We start from the raw sequence: 23,878 nt of genomic DNA, 5'->3' as shown, positions 1-23,878 counted from the left end.
ATGCCTAAATATACTGAATTTGTGGAAATTCGTGACCAACCGGCAAACCAGAACAAAGCCGCGTAAATGAAGACTATGGGGTCCTAAAGCATGGTCGCGATCTAACATTTTCCAGTTAACCTATTATTCCTCTAATAAACAAAGCTTTTATACCACACTTGTCATAATCAGATCTTATCATTGTAAATAAATAATTGCTGGATTCAAAACAGCGATTAATAAGCGCTGTGACTGACATTCCTGGAGCATTCACTGCTGTCACTAAACGGTGACGCCGAGCATCGTTCACAAGTTTCTGCATGGACCTGACTAGGGCACAGGTTCTAAGCCCTGGGACAAAATGGGATGCTTTAAGGAAAATTGATAGCCTACTAAGTAATAGGCCCAACATAAAAATAAAAATTTGTTTTCATGTTTTTTTTTTTTTTTTTTTTAATAGACTAGGCTATGCGAAATATATCCGACTTAAATAGGCTAATTAAGATTAACGGATTTAAAACAGAAGTGTGGGCGCTCCATAAGTTCACAAAAAAAAAAAAAAAATGTCTCAGCTGTTTCGATCGCGCTGGAGCCTGCTGCACGCGTATATTCTAGCGATTCAAACTTACATCGCAGTCTGTTCATTATCAAAATAAAATAGTCAACTAAACATTAAAAGGTTACACTGGTCAGTTTAAATAGACTGTAGTATACCGGTCCACTCTGCTGTTATGCCAAGGACGTTTTTGCTCATATGAAGAGGATCATCTTTTCCGTCTATATGCGAATGCGTGTTAAGTACAAGCCTAGTTTACATTAGAAATAATAGTTTAACATTCAAATACATTGCGAATATGGAAACATTTCGATTTGTGCCGAATGAGACATGAGCAATAACCTCCAAATAAATCTAGCCAAAGCCGCGCTCGCTCATCCTCGTCTGCACGCATGCACTGCCACGATCTAATGCGCTGTATGCCGGATTTTTAAAAATCTGACATTTTCTAGGACAGAATCCAGCAGGATCAAATTAATGTGAGCAACTGTGTTTTGGTGCAGCAGCGCCGATGTAGTTCACTTAATGTGCAGCGCAGTCACACGCGCTCCACATTTAGGATAATTTTATACAATAATGTCAGTTGAAAACATTGCAATTGTGCTTTAAAATACAACAACGAGCACCACAAAACCATTTCAAGAGGCGCGTTCAGCGTACTCCGTGCGGGATTGGAAACTGTCAACAAAGTAAAATGTCCTCAAAAGTATGGCGCGCTCTCTTCATTTTATCAAATGATCATAATCGCATCTATTCATTTTATAATCCTGCTACTAGCATTTTATTCAGACTAAAACCTCTTTAATTCAAGTGAGAAAGCGTTGTGTGTGTGTGTGTGGCTTTTGCACATCCTGTCATACCGCTGACTGCGTGCCTGCAATAGACGCATTTTGCAGTATTATGGTTAACGATTAATCGATTAATTGATCGTTAATTTAAACGACGATCGATCATGGAAATAATCGAAATTTGACATCCCTAGTACATATACATACATATATATATATATATATATGGTTAATTCTGTTAAAAATACATAACTGCATGTGTATTACTGAAGTGGTGGTGAAAAGATGACAGATTTTTTTTTTTTTCATCATGAAATTTTCTAGCTATGATGTCAAAGATTAACTGACAAGTAAGAAACAGAAACATGTACAGTTACATTTTCCCTTAACCTACATCCACGTTAAACACTGGGCAACATGCATGGCTTCCACTAAACATAATGACTGTAAAGTCCTTCTGCTTCCTACTCATTCATTCACACGCACTGCTGAATCACAATGGGCTGATCCATCACGTATACTACAGTATCATCAGACAGGAACAATCGAAAGTGAAAGTACAGATGGATGAGAATTTCAGTGCAAGCAAATGTTAATGAGATCCATAGACTTGATTTTCTGTATTTTGCATATTTGCATACGCTTAATGTCATCAGATCTTCAAAGAGAGCCAATCATTACACAAGTAACCCTTTTTCTTAATGCATGGGTTAAAGAAAGTTATAAAACACCCAATGCCCTCTTTAAAGTAAACCAAGAACTGGTTGCACCTCAGTAGCAAAAACTGCAACTAGTGTTGTCAAAAGACCCGGTACTTCGCTATGATTTTCACAAAGCAGAAAACGCTGACAGAATCTCAAAATCCAGTCATGAAAATGAAACTTAAATTTTAATATGGACAGTCGCGGATTTTGTCAAAGTTAGCATAAATTAATCAACTCAAATCTCCATACGGACCAGTTTCTGTAAATGTAAAGCTGCACAAGATGGTTGAAATCTGAATCCTGCACATTCTCTGTGTGAACGAATGAATGGTTTGTTTACTTCATATACACAAGTGTGTGATGCTTGCAGTAATTTCAGCATCTGCCATCTAAATACATAAACAACATCACCAGAAGTTTCATTTGAGTAAAACAAGTGTCAATTTAAAGGTATTGACGGCAAACCTACTGCTACTACTGTAGAAAAAAAAAAAAAATCCTTTTTTTTTAAAGAAATAAATCACACAATATTTCTTCCATGTTTTAATTTTAAGAGCAAATCCCCTTTATTTAACAAAAAAAATAAAATGTTAATATTTCATTAATTAAAAGACTAATTAAATTCGGGTGAAACTTGTTTACTGCTTTTCATAATTATATTACTTGTAGAAAAACTTTAAACAAAATTGTAAATAAGTATAAAGAATGGCGTTTTTTTTTTTTTTTTTTTTTTTAATTAGCAAATTTTTGTGTTTTGCTTTTGAACTTAAATTGGTACAGAGAATCGTGGATTTTCACTGGTTATCGGTAACAAATACTGTAATTTTGGTACCGTGACAACACTAACTGCAACCCAAAACTTCCAATAATGTTGGGTGAGACCTCCTTGCAGAACTGTACTTTCAAGTTTCAGGTCAATTCTGGACTTTTAAAGGCTTTAAAAAATGCTATTTTATTTTATGGTTCAACTATTCTGAGATAGGTTTACTTAAATGTTTCAGATCCTTACTAAAATCCCTAAAATTTTAAGCACACGCTGGCAACATAATCACCTTTTTTTTTACTTACTTGCCAGACTTTTGACACACAAACATATGTATGTCTAAAAAACGTGTCAATCAAGAATTTTTATAAAATGTCTTTAAAGGGCATTACATGACATTTTTACTTGGGGATGTCCAGATCAAGTTTTTTGTGCTCCCGATCCAAATCATATCAGCTGATATGTCTGTGATTGGCTACATTACTTAGAGCTATGAAATCACATTATATATAGAAAACTATTGATCAGATAATGAAAATCCTGCCCCATACGTTGACATGGGTGGTGAAATGTTTGTGGCAGGGAAAACAGGGGTTGTTGCAATATTAGGTGGTTTCTCTCAAGAGGAACCTTTTCTTAGTTCTTAGAGCTATTGGCAGAAAGTCCCACTTTTTGGTGGGTTCACACCACAGGAATTAGGAACATATTTAGTTACAGGAACTCCATTTGGGGAAACAAATTTAGCACCTACTTCAGTGTAGGTTCTAATACAGTTCTATAGAAACTTATATATATATATATAATGTGCAGTTAATATATACATAAAATAAATAAATTATTGAAATATATTTGATTTAGTTTACAGACAAACAAGGGAAACAATCTATGGGACACGTAACATGTTTCTGTGCAGGTCAGATATTTATGTGCAATAAGGGATTTTCATGTGCAATACAATTTATTATAATTATTGCTTATTTATTAATACTAGATTAGTGTGCAATATATACTATATAACTACTGTGTTTAATTATCATTATCACACTGGACTTATAAACAACATTTGTCATTATATTGCACCTAACTAATTTTAGATTTGATCATAACAACCATATTTATTGGTATAGTCTATTATTATTTGTATTATTCATTTTTTATTTATTTATATAGGAGTATATATTTATTCATTTTATTATTTTCTTTTTCTTTCATTTTTTCTTTCTTTTTGAGAGCAATTGTAACATAGAAAGCAATTTCTCCCTGGGATTAATAAAGTTCTTTGTATTTAATTCCGGTTCATTTTTGTTGCAGGCTTCATTGGATCACAGATAGTAAATTCAAATGGCAGAAAGTGACATCTTAAGGCAGGCGTACACGGTGCAATTTTTGCTGTCATACGAGCTCGCATGCGATTTTTTTCAATCGTGTGGAAATCGCGTATTCTCGTATGGTCGCGGCTCATTTGCGTATCATTTGCGATGAATTACGAGCCGAGCAGAGTGGCTTACGAGCACTTCCCGATCATTTTTAAACATGTCTAAAAAGTTTGTGAGCTAGCGGTTTGAATTTGTGCCATTTGTGAGGTTGAACGAGCCGATTTGTTGATTTATCTGAAGTTTACCAATCACGAACTAGGAAAACCACAGAAGAAGAAAGACGAAGACTGCAGAGCCACAGTGAATGTGGACTATTGACCAGGAGGATAAACTCGCTGAAGTCTGACAGGAACAGTGAGCGCTGTATGATGTTTCTATGCATATGTAGTTTACAGGGACTCTACATAAACGTAACAGTATTCTATACTGTATATCCCCATACACTACCTCTATCCTCACGGAAAATGCATGTTTAAAATTTCTATTAAACACCGTATAGTATTTTTTTAAGCCATTTGGTTTACAAGGGCACAGTAATTGTCCTCACAAACCATGTTTACATTTTAATACCTATTTCAGATATTTATAAACCATATACAAGAACACACACACATCAAACGTCCCAGTTTCCTATTGCTGAAAAATAATCTGTACGTGTAGGAAACAGTCACGGCTCGTATCAATATTTTATTTGCAGTTATGAGAGAGGGAGAGCAGGTATATTAGGCGCGTTCCACTTGAGGCACCGCTGCACGCACAGAATGATCACCTGTATGACATCAAAGTACCGCGAGAGCGATTCGAATGCATTGGATTTGTGTGCTCTCTTATCGCTCTTGCGGTGCTTAAATGTGATCCTTCTGTGCGTGCAGCGGTGCTTCAAGTCGAACGCATCTATCAACTTCGTGCGATTGCCTCTGGAATTCGCAGGTTGTAAAATCGTGTCGTATATCATCTCGTCCGTACGATTTTCAGATAAACTCACTCGTGCCGTGTGCGTGGACATACGATCTTCCAACCATCCGAATTCACACCGTGTACGCCCGCCTTTAGGCCATTTGTTTTCTTTATTTTTAAAAAAAGCACAATGTTTTGTTCTCATTGTGAGTGTACACAAATAAAAGCAGACCTTTTTACAGAGATTTTACAGAGCATTATTAATATGAAAATACGTGTTTAAAGTTGATTCTGTTTGTGTAAGGAAACAGTTGTAGTGATCGCGCCGGTGCATGAGCGCACACACACACACACACACACACACATTAGTTCCAGCAATGCTAACTTGACAGCGCAATTGGTTCTTTATCAAAATACAGTGCACCCGCCTCTGTGTCACCGTTGGAACGTGACTGAAACACAGCCTAAATTTACATGACAAATCATAGTTAGCATTCAGATACGTTACATCACAAATATGGAAATATTATGGAATATTTAGATCTGTGTCAAATAAGAGAGGTAGGATACACAAGCACAAAGCTCCATTTCACAAACAGTTGAGTGCACATGCCTTTAAAGTATACACCAGACGCATTCAGAATCAGCACCTGTCCCAAATGGCGCCCTAAACTCTTCCCGTCTTCCTCAGAGTCTGCACTTTGGTGACGTAATGCCGCTTTGACTGTCGGGTAGAAGTCTGCTGCAGAGCTCGCCCCAGTGCAGGCTCGGCAGAAATGCGGATTCAGAGCACAAAACAGTTGCAAGGGTGTCGCTCGCGCACACCCTTCTGATTGCCAAAATGACAAATTGGACACCCTATGATCTCGTGGACTTAACGGACACGTGCACATGGTGGCCACTGCAAGTCTGCAAGACTTCAAGTGTACATTAAATGTTCCATGAGACAGGCCCTGTCTAGTGGGATTTGTTTTCTAGTGCGCAACTTTGCTGTTCTTCTGCTGGCGGCCGGTTATCAAACAGCGTTGTATTGCTGCGGGCGCCCCTTCTGTATTGGGGGTGAATTGCGTGTATTTGTCGTAAGGCGTCATGCACGGATCAGAGATGCCCTTATCGTGACTGTTCAGTACGAATACATGCATCGTTCCACCCATAATAAATAAATAAATATATATATATATATATATATATATATATATATATATATATATATATATATATATATATACACATACACACACACATTATAAACTTTAAAAAAATATTATTATTATTATTATTCTTTTTCTTTTCTTTTTTTACTGTCAAAGTGACAGTGCCTGCTGATTTGCATTGTATGAATCTTTAATGGCCATGGTTTCACCTAAAAATCTTCTTTACTGTTACTGATGAGATCTATCTTGGATGACCTGAAGACAAGTAAATTAACGGCAAATTTTAATTTATGGGTGAACAATCTCTTTAATTTGCCTATTCCTTACACACGATTACTGGCAATAATCAGACTGTGTGCATGTGAATGGGACCATTTAAATTCCTTAATTACAAAGGAAGCTCAAAAGATCAGATTTCCTTAATTCTATTCAAGCACACAAATGCCCTTTGGAACATTCTCACAATATGCTGGCATAACATGAAACATCAGCTTTTTTAACTTGTGCCAATTTGAGTGAATGCAGTCATTAAAGCAAAAAGTGGACATGCCGAATACTAAGAAATACTGAAATCCATTAACCATTTTTATGTGGATGTTTCCAGGAACTGTATAACAATCTGGCCACTGGATGAAATATGGTTTCTTCCATAGGAGGGAGCAGATGTGTGTTTGCTATATGGGCCACTGGGGCTGGGCTGGGGGAAATTTATTTCCTGACCATTTTGCAGTTAGTTTTGGCCAGTGGGATCACGGCACACTCCAATTTCCAAGTGCACCCTCTATTTAACAATTTTTCTCCATTTCTCTTACTCCCTATTTGAGTTCTTTTGCAGTCTATGTCCAGGTTTCTGTTACTGTGGTAACGGTGTAATGTTGTCAACTATCCTCCAATGAACTTGTAAGAATATAATGATTAAGTGACTCAAAAAAACACAAAGCAGATTTTCCCCCTTTTCCTGTCAGCTGCTGGTGTAATATATCTGCAAGAATTTCCCATGGAAATTAAAAGGACCAGATGTGTTTAAAACAATTAGACAAAGACCCACTTAAACACCCTGCACTAGTTTAGTATACAGACAATTAAAAATATATGTAAACGGCATAACCACATTTTATTTAGATTTTTTTTAGTAGTAGGCTATGTACACTCTGCTGAACAATAGTCTTTAACCAGACTTTTATTTTGATGGGTTGACATACCTTTACAGTTCTGTGTATGTGATGTGATGCTAGTTTTACTCAAATCAAACGGTCAAATGCTCATGAAGTGACTGTCAGAGCAGTTCTGAAATATGAAGTTATCAGAAATACGTATGTTTCAAATTCATCCTGAATGCATTTATGACTGTATAAGCATATCTGTGTGCGTCAAAATAGCGATTAATATCGAAATAGCAAAATTGATTTTCATATCGCACAGCCCTAGTTCATTCAATAAATACAGTTAACAATCTAGCTTCTGAGTACTAAGTTATTAACCCAACAATAGCAGGGTTAGTTCATTTTTTTTTGCAGTGGGCCATGCAAACATATGTGTTTGGTTGTGCGGGCCGCAAGTTGAAAAAGGTTGGGAACCACTGGCTTACACACAGAAAGAGACAGAATCCGCTCTGTTGTTTGTTTCAACGGCCTTAAACTCAGTTGCTTTAAAGTGCAGTGCTTAAAAATGCATGCAAACAAAGTTTTCATAACCACGTGCACAGCAACGTGAGCACGCACGCTGTTATACATGTTTCTGCATGCAACCCCACTGACGTCATTCAAATTATGAAAAATTATTGCTGTAAACAATGTATTTTGTAGCACCAAGAAATAAACGATAGAGCATAATATGAAATGATAAACTTTTAATTTCACCCAACCGATATTTATCATCATATGGCCCAGCCTTATCTAATAGTCAGCTGAAAGATGAAAATAAATAAAAAATTGGGGAATTTAATGGATCACAAAAACCCTACAGAAACATAGCCAAAACCCAGCCTTTTGATTAGGCTTTTTGCCCAGAATACAGAGATATTATCAAGTTTGTTTTGTTGACCAGATTTATCATCAGTGATTCCCATACACTGATTCACACAGACCTCCACAATATATACACTGACTGCCACACATAGATTTTCCTTTTCTGGTTAAATGTTTGTTCTACCATTTAAAATTGGTAAAATTTTACTTAAGTTGACACATTAACTGCCTCAGCACATCTCTCTCGTGTGTTTCTATCTTCTTTTTATTGAGCTACAACGATAGTTGGATCCCTTTGTACATATTAGGGATTTCCAGGAATGTTCTATTACATTTGTGGTGCATGTGGAGTTTCCTTACGAGGCTCCCTCTACCTTCCAGTATGAATGAAACATCCATTAAATCACACCACCCTATTAGGAGTAAAAATAGGCTAAATACCACTTAACACATTCCAGTTTTCTCCAGTGTTTTACCTCCTTATTCATTTTTCCCAAAATATAGCTCATTGTCATGTTCCAATCTTGTTATATTCTATCTTTCATTAAAAAAAAAAAAAAAAAAAGTTAAGTCCTTTTAAATATGTGGCAGTTGTATCAAAAATGCTATGGTATCAAAAAATGGTATTGAATATCACTATTGTTATTGTATCAACGTTATAAATTACAGAATCTGGCGATACGATACATATCACAATACAGGGGTTGCGATATGATATATTGCGATATTGTCAGCAAGGAGATATATAGGGATATTTCTTATCTTAGGAATAGTATATATTGTAAGGAAAGCTGTCCTTAAGAACACACCACCCCATGCAAACCTTAGCAATAAACAAATTTTAAAAAATTGTTTAACCAGAACACAGTGGGATCTGCATTTGCAACAATCAGTCCCTGTAACATTCAACGTTATTGAACCACTTTTTGTGCAGTATGAGTAAGGGGGGATTAAAGTGCTTGCAGGATCCTTTAGTTAAATTTATAATACATATAAAATGTATTTTATAAAAAGGCCATATATATTTTTAGACCCTGCTTTGAAGGTTCACAGTTTAAGATTACAGTTGTGACATACGTCATAACTTTTTGATCTGAACAAAATAATTACATCTGCTTAGTATCAATGAAAAATATAGTGCTAAAAGGGTTCCTAAAGAAAACAAAACAATTGTAAAACAATAATATAAATTAGGGCTGTCACTTTTAGTTCGAAAATCGATTGCACAATCGATTGGACCAACCAAAAAAGGTTTTGAAAATGAAAATAGGGAATCGATTTTAACCAAATATGTACACTATTAATTTTAAAAGAATTAAACAATAAAAAAATATAGATGTTACAAAACGCACAAACAAGCAGAAAAAGAAAATAAAAAAATCCGAAAGTGCAGTATGCCTTCTGAGAGCTAGACAGAAAATACCAGCAATGTTACGCTCCTATAAGACCCAGTGACGTCGAAAGCGACCTCTCATGCTGTGTTCACACCAAACACGAATAGAGCGTCTGGCGCGAATGATTTCAGTGTTAGTCAATGTAAAGACGCATTTACACGTCTCTGGAGGTCACGGCGCAGTAGACGAGTTATGAGTTATGAATAAAAAATGCTCCCCTTTGGACCCCGAAAATGTTGATCAACTTGTTTTCCTGTGCAATAAATTTGTAATGGCCTTTTTTTGCGCATTATAATATGACTGCCTAGTGTCGGTTACGTTCAATAAAAAAAAAAACACATATGGCCTGTTCTCAAGTCCATTTAAATTTAAAGTTTCATTTTTTGAACAGTTGTTTGAAATGAAATCATTATTTAAAATAATCTTGGAGATTTTTGAATTGCCTAAATCATAAATGCAGCCGGGTTGAAGCCTGTAGTGATGTTTTTCTTTTGTTATGGCAGCCGTCCCCTCTGCATATATATATTTTTCGAAAATGTTGCACTCCTGTTGCTGTTTATTATTCTGCACGAAACTTCATGCCAATAAATAAGAAATATTGCTGACTTGTGCGTTTCCAGTGCTGTCTTTACGTTCGTCCATTATTTGACGTTGAAAAAGGAAACCTTTTTTTAATTTTTTTAGACATGGAAAATCGATTTTACAATCGATTCAATGAACACTTATGTCTTAAAAATCGAAAATGATTTTTTCACAAAAGTGACAGCCCTAATATAAATACAGATGTTGAGCCTTGGATTTCACAAATTTTTCAATTTGTATTTCTGTTCCACGTGGAATCGCTGAAACCGCGACCCCCAAAATGAGAGAAAGCTGCAGGCCCGCGTCGACCCTACCACCTGCCCTATTGCACCTCGCACAATCCTCTTCACATGGGTTGCAGCAAGCGGCAGAACAGAGGCGGCACCAGCGCCAAAGTCCCGCAGTGTATGTTAACACAAAAGCCCAAATGACGGCACACTTCAGCTTTGTACACTGAAACTTGAACTGGGACAAATCTTTCACCCTCCATAACTAGCAGCGAACTACATTAACACTAACGTTAGTGGCGTGCTATAATACTAGTATTTCCTGTCACTCAGGATTTGTTCAGAGATAAGGACTGCTATCTAGCGGTCAGGAAATAAACTCAAAGCGAAACAACTGCAATGAATCTAGATTTTTTTTTTTTTTTAATCGAGATTCAGTTTTTGAGAATCAATACAGTATTACCAAATAGGGATGCACCGGTTGACCGGCCATAAATCGGAACCGGACGGTTTTTGCTTAAAATACGCGATCGGCAATCGGACGGTTTTTGGTCTTTTTTCCGGACGATTTTTCCGGAATTTCGCTCACGTGCACAGACTACATTGTAATCGTTCGCTATGTCATTTGTGTGGAAGAGTTTTCGAAATCTGTGTGCAGGACACGGCCAGCCGATCGGTACTTGAGCTTCATGTCTGAGGCACAGATAGCAAGGAAGCGATCAGCCGTTGGTGTACTGATGCACAAATAAGAGCCTTTCCTGCGTGCACTGAAGCTGCTCGAGCATCTACTCTACTGTACCGGTCCGCGCCCTGAACACGAGTAGGCCGTAAGGAGATGTTCAGATCAACTTCTCACGTGTTGGATGAGAAACGAAACGGACTAAACTGTGACAAAACATAAATGTTTTTTTTATTTATTTTTTATTATTATTATTTTCTTTTATTATTATTATTAAAACTTGCATACACGTTTGAAAAGCCAGAAATAAATGTCAGTTCTGCATTAGGATGATTGTTTTTTATTTTACCTTAAAATTACATTACACTTTGCATCTTTGTTTTATTCGCACCAACATTAATTGATTTTAACATTTTGGTAAATTTATTTATATAGCACACTTTTATTTAGTCTCACTGGTAAAGAGCTTTTTTTTATTTTAAAACCAAATTTAAAAACTAAAATACTGAATGCTTTTTAAGAAACATCTTATTGAATGTGTGTTGTGTTGTTTGGACTGTAGAACTATGCAGCTGTTGCCTTTAATTTCACATGGTTACAGTTAATCTTTATATTTAAGGCCAGTTCTATGTAATTTCAACCCAATTCAAAAACAAAAGCTAAATGCTGATGTCTGTACCATCTATGTTTGTATTGAATGTAGGCTACTTATTGTGCAGTAACTGCCTTTAATTTCAGATGGTTACGGTTATCGTTTTCAATAGCCAAAAGCAAGTTTGGCCTATTAAATACCAAATATCTTGTTTATGCATACTTTCCTTCTTTCTTGTTTGTTGCTTAAAAGATTTAAAAAAATCGGCATCGGAATCGGCCAGTTTGCTTGTAAAAAAAATCTGTATCGGCCATGAAAAATCATGATCAGTGCATCCCTATTACTAAACAAAATATTGCGATACTCACGTGTATCGATATTTTCATACACTCCTATCCAGGGTGGCACCACAATAAAGTCCGTGAACATAGACTTTAAAAACTGATCTTTTCATAAAATATCAGTTTATGAAACTGATATTTTCTAATGGTGGGACAAAAAATATGATTATCCAATAGTGTAAAATTTTAAAATCAAGTTTAATGTCTTTTTTAATATACCTGATGGCACTCGTGAGTGCTAGAGACCGCTTGCTGCCAAATTGACACAAACACAACATAAACTTGCATAGTTTCATGACTTAAACATTGCATAGCGATGTGCTGTGAGAAATGTATGCTTGCTTGATAATGTGTGGTTTCACACACTTTCATTTCTGTTTTTTTTTTTTACCTTCAAAATACTCTAAGGCGGCATAATTTATGTCATAATGTAGTACATACTGGATACATAAAGCTGACTTAGTGACAGACGGCTTTGCATTACTAACATGATTGCTCTTTTCAATGAACAATTAATGGTAAGGGTGGAAAACTCTTAGAACATTTAGTACTTTGACTTAAGGTAGAACTTTCGGATTAGTTTTGATTGACTTTAATAAACATTTTATTTACATTACTTAGTAGTAGCATTTCCTTATATCAAAATTGGTATTTGGTATAATTGGTGTGAAAGGATCTAAAATTTTAATATTTTAATAAGCTTATTTCCTGAAAAAAACTCTATCATCAATCACCTACCAGTGAACAAGCACATGAATATTTCTGACCGACATCAAAACTACACACAGACCCACTAACCTGCTTTCATGGAAGACATCCACATTTAAGCAAATCCTGTTTCCAGATGTCCCCATATTGCAAGGAAAGATTGCATTGTCATGTTTTTCCAATGACTTTGCCAAAAAGTCTGCACATTTTCTTCTACGGAGCTTAATCATTCTGATAGGAGAAAAGGGGCTGATCAGTTCTGGGCCAAAGTACACTGTAAACTATTTTACATTATGAAGCAGATCAGAGGACCACAACAAAACCAACAAGCTGCCAACTGTCCCACGGTCTTGCATTTCCAATGCAGTTCAAATCAATAGACTGCCCTTGAAACGAAAGCAGCGGTTGAAAGAAGTGACCTGATTCACATTAGGTCAGTTCGAGATGTTTGATTTGACATCAGCACTCAGGAATGTGAGGAACGCTGATTGCATGCCGGTGTTAGCGCGATGAACTCTTGTTTTATGATGCCTCCCTCCGTGGCTGCAGACGAGAGCCTGGGTGACACCAAAACAGGAAGTGCCTTGCAGATGTTTATTGCTCAAGTCATTCTGAACTGCAAATGTCAGGAACAAAACGCCCATGTGGACAGAGGGCCACAGAAACACGAAAAGCAACTTTTGTCTGGAATTAGTCGAAATCATAATGATTCCGCTGATTAGTAATGAGAGTATAGAGTGACAGTAAAGCGGAGAGCAGATCACTGTGTACCTGTATACATAATTCAGAAGTGATCCTATTGCTCATCCAACTCCATAGAAAGCCAAGTGCTGTGGTTTTTGCATTAAGGGGCAGAATGCAGTCTGCAAAGTGATCTAAAACATTAAAAAATAAATACCCATGCAATAAATACATGTAATTTCTTAATAATTAGTGATTTGCATTAAAAATTATATTTGAGTATCGTATCAGGCACAAAAGTCCTGATCAGACTTGAATGTAGTTGGGATGGAGAGCACAACTGCTATAGTGCATTTTTGAACAAAAGTGCCTTTGTCGCATAAATAATAGCCAAATAATAGAGAGAGTTCATCCAAAAGCATATCTAATGAGACATCAGCATATAAAACACTTTCCTGTCTGCTCCCTGTTGACTGTGGCAGCGCTATGTTCTGCTGAGTGCTAGAATTCATGCTTTCCCAAGTCAGGTCAAATTCCTCCAGCAGAGCACTGGGGAGGCTGAGGGACTGTATTAGTAACAGCGTGCAGTGTGTGTGTGTGTGTGAAGATGGCCAGGATGATGGGAGAAACCGGAGTCATATTTTCCACCGATATCGAAGCCATATGATCCTGCACAACTGGATCTCAGCAGATGGCGTTTGCTGTTCATCCCCTGGGTTTGAAGAGAGTGATGCAGAACAGCTCTGAAAATCGTTCCTGGCCTGCATTTCGTTGCAGCGTTTCCAAGATTGTATCAGAAAATCGATTTATTGTTGTAGGGACCAAGGTGCAAATTAACAGAAATTTACACCTTGGGACAACATAACAACAACCTTCTCTTGTTTCATTTATTGTTCTGCTTACTGAAACATTGACACATACTTTGAATATGAAATCAATGTTTCAAAGCCCATACTCTGCTAGCAAAAGCTAATGCTGCCATCACGCAAAAGCATTTCAATAAATATTTGTAGTGGTTCTCATAAAAACAATTAAGACATTTTATATATATATATATATATGGCCTATATTAGTAGGCCAACCAAGAAGCTAATATCACTTTAGTTCCCTCAACAAAAACTCAGGATTTTCTATTAGCTTTTGTATCTTTGCAGAAAATAAGCTTTGTGACTCTAAAAAAAATTTAGATTCTTAGAGGTTTTGTTCGTTATGATAATCTTCACAAATTAACAACTTCTATAAATTCTGAAGCCTGAAAACAATCATCAGCAGTGCAAAGTTAAAGGGATAGTTCACCCAAAAATCAAAATGATGTCATTAATAACTCACCCTCATGTTGTTCCAAACCCGTAAGACCTCCGTTTATCTTCAGAACACAGTTTAAGATATTTTCGATTTAGTCCGAGAGCTCTCAGTCCCTCCATTGAAGCTGTGTGTACAGTATACTGTCCATGTCCAGAAAGGTAAGAAAAACATCATCCATTTAGTCCATGTGACATCAGAGGGTCATTTAGATTTTTTGAAGCATCGAAAATACATTTTGTTCCAAAGATAGCAAAAACTACGACTTTATTCAGCATTGACTTCTCTTCCGTGTCTGTTGTGAGAGAGAGTTCAAAACAAAGCAGTTTGTGATATCCGGTTCGCCAACAAATCATTCGATGTAACCGGATCTTTTTGAACCAGTTCACCAAATCGAACTGAACCGTTTTAAACGGTTCGCGTCTCCAATACGCATTAATCCACAAATGACTTAAGATGTTAACTTTTTTTAACGTGGCTGAGACTCCCTCTGAGTTCAAACAAACCAATATCCCGGAGTAATGCATGCACTCAAACAGTACACTGACTGAACTGCTGTGAACAGAGAAATGAAGATCTGGTTACATCGAATGATTCGTTCATGAACCGGATATCATACACTGCAGTGATGGTGCTCACAACAGACCCGGAAGAGAAGACAATGCTGAATGATTTTTCTTACCTTTCTGGACATGGACAGTAGACCGTTCACACAGTTTCAATGGAGGGACTGAGAGCTCTCGGACGAAATATAAAATATCTTAAACTGTGTTCCAAAGATGAACGGAGGTCTTACGGGCTTGGAACGACATGAGGGTGAGTTATTAAAGGGGGGGTGAAATGCTATTTCATGCATACTGAGTTTTTTATACTGTTAAAGAGTTGGATTCCCATGCTAAACATGGACAAAGTTTAAAAAATTAAGTTGTACGTTTGAAGGAGTATTTTTGTTCCGGTTTGTCACAAGTTTCTGAAAGTTTTTTTTTCGAGTATGGCTCTGTGTGATGGAGTGGAGTGGAATTGGCTTATATGGGTCCTAAGGGCACTTCTGCCGTAAGAGCGCGCGCTCCCGTATAGCAGATCACTGAGAGGCTGAGCACAGACATTCATTCACTGATCAGAGCGAGAGCGTCGCGAAAAGTCACAAAAGGAGTGTGTTTTTGGTTGTGAGGGCAAGACAACCCTGCACAGATTACCAAAAAAAAAAAAAAAGCATTAAGGGACCAGTCGACGGAGTTTATTTTTACAGAGCATCAACGGAGTTGTGCAAGTGTTTTTGTTTGTTCCCTGCATTTCGAAGATGCTTGTTTTACAAACAAGGCCCAGTTTGACGCCGGATTTGCACATTGTTTATTTCTTAAGGATGATGCAATCCCAACGAAAAAGGGTCACGATCGTGTGTTTGAACCGCAGGCAGTGAGTAAAACTGCTTAAAATATCTCTGCCTCATTGTTAGTGCGTCCCCTCCCATGCCGGAGACCCGGGTTCGAGCCCCGCTCGGAGCGAGTCGTTGCTGCTGCTGCGTTCGTTCAGTTTCAGCCTCGGGATCTGATTCTGGATCATAAATATATGCTGAATCTGACTGTTAGCCATGGTTTGTTTTGGATGATGTTTTTTCCTCACGGTAATGTCACAGCTTCCAAACGCTCTCAACACAAAAGCCTACTCGCGCTCGTGATTCTTTAGCTCCGCCCACACGTCACGCCTCCAGCCGCTCGTGTTTTTCTCAAAAAAAAAAAACGGCACAGACTATCTTTCTCTTATAAATTTAATAAAACTAAAGACTTTTTGGAGATACGAAGGATGCAGTACTACTCTATAGGTACTCAAGATTAACAGGATATTGAGTGAAAATGCGCATTTCACCCCCCCTTTAATGACATAATTTTCATTTTTGGGTGAACCCTTTAAGGACTACAAACAAACTGAACCACAATCACATGACATCAATGCCAACATCGCTATTAAGCTTTTAACAACTCTTTCATTCTTTATTTAAAAATTCGAATGGTTTTCAAAAGCTATATGATAAAAAAGTGACCAGTAAGCAGATGAGCACTGTACCTGATAGATGTGATGACATTTATTATCCTGACTACCTCTGCAGTCCCAATTTGACACTTTATATAAACCCCCAAGAAAAAGCTTTAACAAAATTACAAGGGGATTTTACATATTTATTTTAGGAAGTAGAACAATGTGAAAATATTTTGAGCTTTTATTAACCACAAACCTTAAAGCATTCAACCAAAACTCATTCAAAAAAAAAAAAAATCCCATTGACTTTAAGATGAAACTGGAAGTGACAAAAAGCAACTAGTTTCCTGGTTTTGTCCAACAAAATACTTAATGTGATTCAACACTATTAAGAATTTGCTGTGAATAAGTTAAAAGTTATTCTAAGCAATGCTAACACATTTTAAAATATAATTTTTTGCCCAATATGTTTAGAGATTTTGGTTTCGGTCTAAAGTTGTCACACCATTCTGTGTTAAATGATAATTACAGATGCAGAGCCAATGTAAAACAGTATTAAAGTATTCATTTTGACTTCTGATTGTTGAATTTAGTAGAAATTAATTTTGTGTTCCGTTGATGAAGATTCGATATTAAACTGTAGGGCTGGGTATCGTTAAAAAACTTTGGATATCAATTTCAATACCGATAACTTGACTTCGATACCGGTTCCTGAACAATGCTTTTTTTCGATACCAATTTTATGAAATACATTTTAACTCTATTACATTGTTTAAAATAGATATATATTTTTTACTTTGCTTTTATTTTTCAGCTTGTTGATGTTTATATAGTCTCAAAAGCCACACTGCACAAAGGAACCAAATGTAACCAACACAATAAATCAGTACAAATAGTCTTCAGTTTACATGCTCGTTTTAAAACGCATTGCTCAGATGTCAGAATCATGATTTCTATTTATTTTCCACTGATTTACTGATGAGCATTAGCAGCTTCTCTCTTCCATTAGCGCTGCTTTGACTCAGTGGTAATAACATATTTAATTTCAGCAACATTACATGGCCAAGACACACATGAGATGGCATTCGGAAGTTATTACCATATTTTTCGGACTATAAGTCGCACCTGAGTATAAGTCGCATTAGTCCAAAAATACATCATGACGAGGAAAAAAACATATATAAGTCACACTGGACTATTCATTTAGAACCAAGAAACAAGAGAAAACATTACTGTTTACAGCCACGAGAGGGCACTATATATGCTGCTCTGGGGTAGGCTACAGGAGCACTGAGCAGCATAGAGTGCCCTCTGGTGGCTGTAGACGGTAATGTTTTCTCTTGTTTCTTTTTTCTTGGTTAATGTCAAATTAATTTTGATAAATAAGTCACACCTGACTATAAGTTGCAGGACCAGCCAAACTATGAAAAAAAAGTGTGACTTATAGTCCGGAAAATACGGTACAAACACTTGATGATGGTTTAAAGTGAGTTCTGAGTAAAAGCAGAATATACTGTAAATTGTATCTACATATGATCGGAACTCCAGGCAGCTCCGGCACTCTCCATTTGAAATGAATAACTTCCGACTGTGCAGACAGATCTGCATATTACAGTACCATGAAAGTTATAGTGTGCCTTTCGAATCGCTCTCGCGGATGTCAGACACTGATCGATCTGTGCTGCGCCTCTAGTCGAACACATCAGCTAATGCTGCAGGCTTATTGGCTCACTGACACTGATGAGATTAGCCCCTTAGGTATCAAAATTTGATACAGAGCAGCGAGAAGTTTTTTGATACTCTATGGTATCGAGGCATTTCGGTCGGTGCCTAAAAAGTATCGAACTCGATACCCAGCCCTATTAAGTTGTAAATATTTATATAAAAACATAGCAACAAGCTTTGACACAGACTACATTACTCATCAAATTTTGTAAAGTAATTAGCATCTATATATATTCTATACATGCTTTATCCTCTGTAAGACTGCAGGGGAGTGAAATAAAACGATTACATTTTACGGGAAAACATATTATTTCAATTTTTCTACTTTAAGATTCCATGTTTAATGCAATGTGTTGCTTTGTCACTTATTCTTTTTATTCTTCTTTTTATTCACTTATTATTTGTGAAAATTACTTGCAGGCGAAAAATATTTTATTAATTATTTGTATTTTTTCCCCAAGGTAACAAGTAAAGGAGCACCAGGAGGAAACAAACCCACATGGGGGAAGCATGCAAACTCCACACTAAAATAAACCAGACTCAAATAATCAATGTAACTGAATATAATAATTATTTTAAATAAATACCTGAATAATATTCTGAATTTGAATGCAATTATAATAATTGCACATTTAAAGTACACTAGTGCTAAAAAATCGTGCCTTGGTTTGGAAGTGGAAAAAGAGTGAAATCATTTGAAATAGTTTTACTTCAACACAACGTAAATCAAGTCATAATTTCGAACTCTTCTACACCTTCATATTAGTGACCATGACTGTTTTCAGGTCAGCTGGAGGGTGTGACTCATCAACCAAATGCCTGCTCCAAAGGCCTGGACTGGGTCTTAGTCCAACATTCCTGCCTTAACGCTCACATTTTACAAGATTCCCTGAAATATCAATAGAGTATTTTCCCCTCTGAATAACTAGTACCAAAAAACTTCATAAACAACAGCAGCAGCACACTGGCCTGAAGGAATGTGAACTTGACCCGAACTGCACTGGACAGACTGTACAAAGCCAGATGCAGCATGTCATTAACTCACTGTGCTGCTCTTATGTGGCATATTGACCTGATATTCAGCTTCTTTTACCAGACAGTAATGGCACAGCTGCTGTCATTTACAGGTCACCTGACCACATAGCTGCTCTCAGAACAAGGCCATGATTTGAAGCCACTGCTTACAGGTTTTAAAAGGAAGGGATTTATTTACACACCTTCTATTAATTGGTAGAAAAACCAAAGCCTGCCATTTAAATTTACCAAACAAGCCAATACAACTAAGAGTGTAAGGAGAATTCAAAAAACCTTTACTCAAGACCTTTAAAGTGCATACTCCAAATTTGGCACAGACCTTCATCCTATTGACACTGATCAGTCTAATGGTTTTTGATTTTTTGATTCATTCAAAATTTCCCCATAATAGAAATCTTCTGAATGTGTGCTACATACTGCACACTTCATTTAAAATATTAAGGTGTTCATTAATAAATAAGTCCATTTATAGTTTCTAAACAAATTCAGTAATTTGTTTATTTTCACTATCAATTCATTCTAAATTTCTTTGAGGACATACTAGGAATGCACCTAAATTTTGGACACTAAAAAGAGAAATACGAACAGAAACTGGAACTTTAACAGATGCAATAACTGAAACTTTGACATGAAGTAGCGGATTAAAGCAGGCTTAATGTAAACACAGGGTGATAACATCTTCTCAAAAACAAGCATGTGTTTATTGTATGTACAATGTGTGACCATTCAAACGCATGAAAAATATACACCTCTTGGTTAGTGTCTGATTGATAAGATTGTTTCTTGTTTTCTAATAAGATTGTAAACCATGCATTACACAGACAGGTAACAAACTTGCTTGTATTGTTTTTGAAAACTTTTACATTATTATTCCATAAAAATCAAATCAAAAAATCAAAATCAATCAATGTAAAACTTTTTTTGTAAATTTTCAATTTAATGAATTTTAGGGCCAGATTTACTATTAGCTTGCACCAGCACTAACCCTCATTTGACATTTAAAAACTACTGTCAGGATTTACTTAAGACAAGTGGGAAAGAGCAGTGGGAAATAAGTGCTGAAAAGGCATGGAGAGTTATTTTTGCGTCGCATCTAACTGACTATGAATTTGTAAGTTTCCCTTTCGATCGGTAGATTTGCAGCATCATTTAACACCCCAAAAAAGCATGTCTTAAAGTAGGTGGTAATTTGCACTGCTCTTGGTAAATTATGCTGGTCATTATGGAAATTAGATGTCGCATCTGCATTGGTATAATAATAATAATAATAATAATAATAAAAGTTGAGAAAACTTAAACATTAAAGTCAACTGATTTTTGAGTTTTCTCAAATTGTTTTCAAATTATACAACACGAAGTTGAGAAAACTCAAAAATCTTCTGAAGCTGGTTGCCTTAAACTTAAATTTTACATATTTAAGATATCTTTTGACAATGGTGTAAAAAATAAATGTGTAAAATAAACATGCTTATACTTTAAATGACACAAATAAATCAATATTTAATAAAACAAATACAATGAAAAATGAGGTAAACACTTTAAGCAACAGGGCACTCAGTATTGTGGGAAGTTTGTGTGCATTGGGAATCATATTTTTCAAATAGGGTAACACTCATTTTACATACCAGTGCATTGTGTCCGCTCTCAGCGTTGTCAAAATAAAAGTCCCGCCTCTAACACATCAGCCAAGCAGAAAAACTTATCGGCGATTCAGATATTTGAAAAAGGCCAAATATCGGGCAATATATCGGCATTGGCGATATATCGGTCAACCACTAGTTTTCAGACAGTTAAACTTTTTTTTATATAAGTTGAAATTATACTGAATCATTGATGCACATCAAAAGCCACTGTCACGGTTGATAGGGGTCATAACTAATCTTCTGTAGGCTAAACCATATCATTTAGTTCAGCCAAAAATGCCATAAATGAGTCACCCTGATGTCATCCTAGGTGTATATGACTTTTTTCTTTCAGACGAATACAGTTGGGAGATATTTTAAAAATAGTATTTGATCTTTCAAGCTGTTTGATGCAACTAAGCGGGTGTTGCACTCGATTGGTCAATTAGAAGTTTAAACAAAGCTCATCCTTTAAAAAAAAGTGTCTCACACGGCTCCAGGGGGTGAACAAAGGCCTTCTGTAGTGAATCGATGCAATTTTGTAAGAAAAATATCCATATTCAAAAAGTAATAATCACTTTAATCTAGCATGCGCTCACAGTTGTAAATGAAGCAGTGCCGGGGGAATGACGTATGAGGTCAGCCCTGCACATGTTGAAACAGCAGATAGATTTAAAAAAAAAAAAATAATGTTACTAATTAAGCCCCTTTCACACTGCCATTCTGGCAAATACACGGGTAAAGTGTTCCGGCAATTGTTCCCGGGTCGCTAGATTTTGCACTTTCACACTGCTAGTGATTACCCGGGATATGTGCGTGCTTTCACACACAACCCGTAAAGATCCCGTAATGACACGTGACATCAGATCTGGCTTTTGTTCACACAGCGCTCGTCCCGGGTTGAACTCGCCAATGTTACTTAGTCCCCAGGTTCAATGCCGGAATCAATCCCGGGACGTGTTTGCTTTCACACAGAAGGCGACCCGGCAATGTTCCGGCAATATGCCTGGCCCAACGTGCAGTGTGAAACGGGGTTTAGAAGCACAAATCGAGGATTTGTAAAGAAGAATGTCAGAGGATTTCTATATAAGCCAACTTCCTGGTTTTCCTTTGGTAAAGAAAGGAAACTTTGCTTCACCGGTGTGAAGTGCAGTGCTGACCTGCTTCGTTTACAACAGTGATTATTACGTTTTTAATATGGATATTTTTCTTACAAAAATGCATTGATTCATTACAGAAGGCCTTTGTTCACCCCCCTGAGCCGTGTGAGACACTTTTTTTTTTTTTTTTATGGATGCGCTTTTTATTAAACTTCTCATGGAACGATGGAGTGCCACACCCATTGAGTTGCATCAAACAGCTTGAAAGATCAAAGACCATTTTTAAAATAACTCTGACTGATTTGTATGATAGAAGAAAGTCATATACACCTAGGATTAGGGGTGTGTGATATGAAGATTTTTTATTTGTGGACGATTTAAATGTCTCCACAATCTGCTTTTGAAGAAATATCGTAGTATCGTGCTACAGCACACATTCTCTGGTGCCTCCATCATATACTGTACAATGCCACATGCATTCACAGCAGTGTTAACTCAGCGGTAGAGTTACTCTCTCGTTTATCTGCATGTGCTTTTAAAGGTTTCATTCAAGCGCTGGTCTGACCATTTTTCTGAGCACCGCATACACCCGAAGCATGCGCTACAGCCTGTTAAACAGCGCCTGATTATTGAACTAAGTTATCTTTTGTGCTAAAACTGTCAAAACACACAAGGTTTACATGTAGACTCAAGTTGGTTATGTCTAAAATGAAAGTAAACAGTTGAGAGAAAAACATATACGTGCCTTTATATTAGATGGGTGCAGGTCTTAAAGGGACCGTAGGCCTATTAAACATGCAGCCTACTGTCATAACTGTCAATGTGGGTAACCAAACAGTAGCTGGTCCACGTTAAGTTAAGTTTGATAGTAGGAAAACATTTCAGTTGAAGCTGCTGTGGACCAGCAACTGTTTGGTTTTCCATGTTCTTCAAAATAGCATTTATGTTCAGGATAAGAAAGAAACTCATTCAGGTTTAAAACCACATTTGAGTGAGTAAATGTTGGTATAAAAACAAACACTATGACAGAATTGACAGACATGACAGAATTATTATTTTTGGGTGAGCTATTCCTTTAACGTTAATGAAACAACAAAACAGAGAAAAATCACTTACTACTCTCGACTGAAGAAATTTAATTCAGTTGCTTTAGGAATCAGTTTAAATAGTGTTTTATTTTTGTATTTCTTCATTCAATTTCTTGAACGCTCCTGCTAATTACACCTATTGTACCTGAAAATAAAGCACCGTTTGTTTTATTTGTATATTTTGTGAAGTTGTAATGTGTATCTTTGTCATTCTTTTATATTTGTTATTAAAAAATTAGAACAAAGATTTTTTTTTTTTTTTTATTCACCCTCTTTGGCCTAAATATCTGCCATTCTTTTTTTTTTTTGTTACCTTGAAAGGCTTTGTCTTTATAATAGAGAAATTAGTTTGGCTGTAATGCTCTGCCAAAGAATTTTGATAAAACCGTGAATCGTGATATATATATATTTTTTTTATATATATATATAAATATATATATATATATATATATATATATATATATATATATATATATATATATATATATATATATATATATATATATATATTTTCCATATCACCAACCGCTACTTAGGATGACTTCAAGGGGAGTAATTTATGGGCTAATTTTCATTTTTGGGTGAACTAACCCTTTAATGTTTAGTTCAAACCTTACAGCCTTTGAAGGTTGCATCCCCTG

At 36.3% G+C, this 23,878-nt stretch overlaps 1 protein-coding gene across 3 annotated transcripts in view; it reads right to left on the bottom strand.

Annotated features, from left to right (window-relative positions):
• Window positions 1–23,878, bottom strand: part of prkd3 (protein kinase D3) — a 75,046-nt gene that overhangs the window by 49,001 nt on the left and 2,167 nt on the right. The window lies entirely within an intron of this gene.

Source organism: Carassius auratus, chromosome 17, assembly GCF_003368295.1.
Source record: "Carassius auratus strain Wakin chromosome 17, ASM336829v1, whole genome shotgun sequence".
In the NCBI taxonomy this organism is placed as follows: Eukaryota; Metazoa; Chordata; class Actinopteri; order Cypriniformes; family Cyprinidae; genus Carassius; species Carassius auratus.
This window is presented reverse-complemented; position numbering and strand designations above follow the sequence as displayed.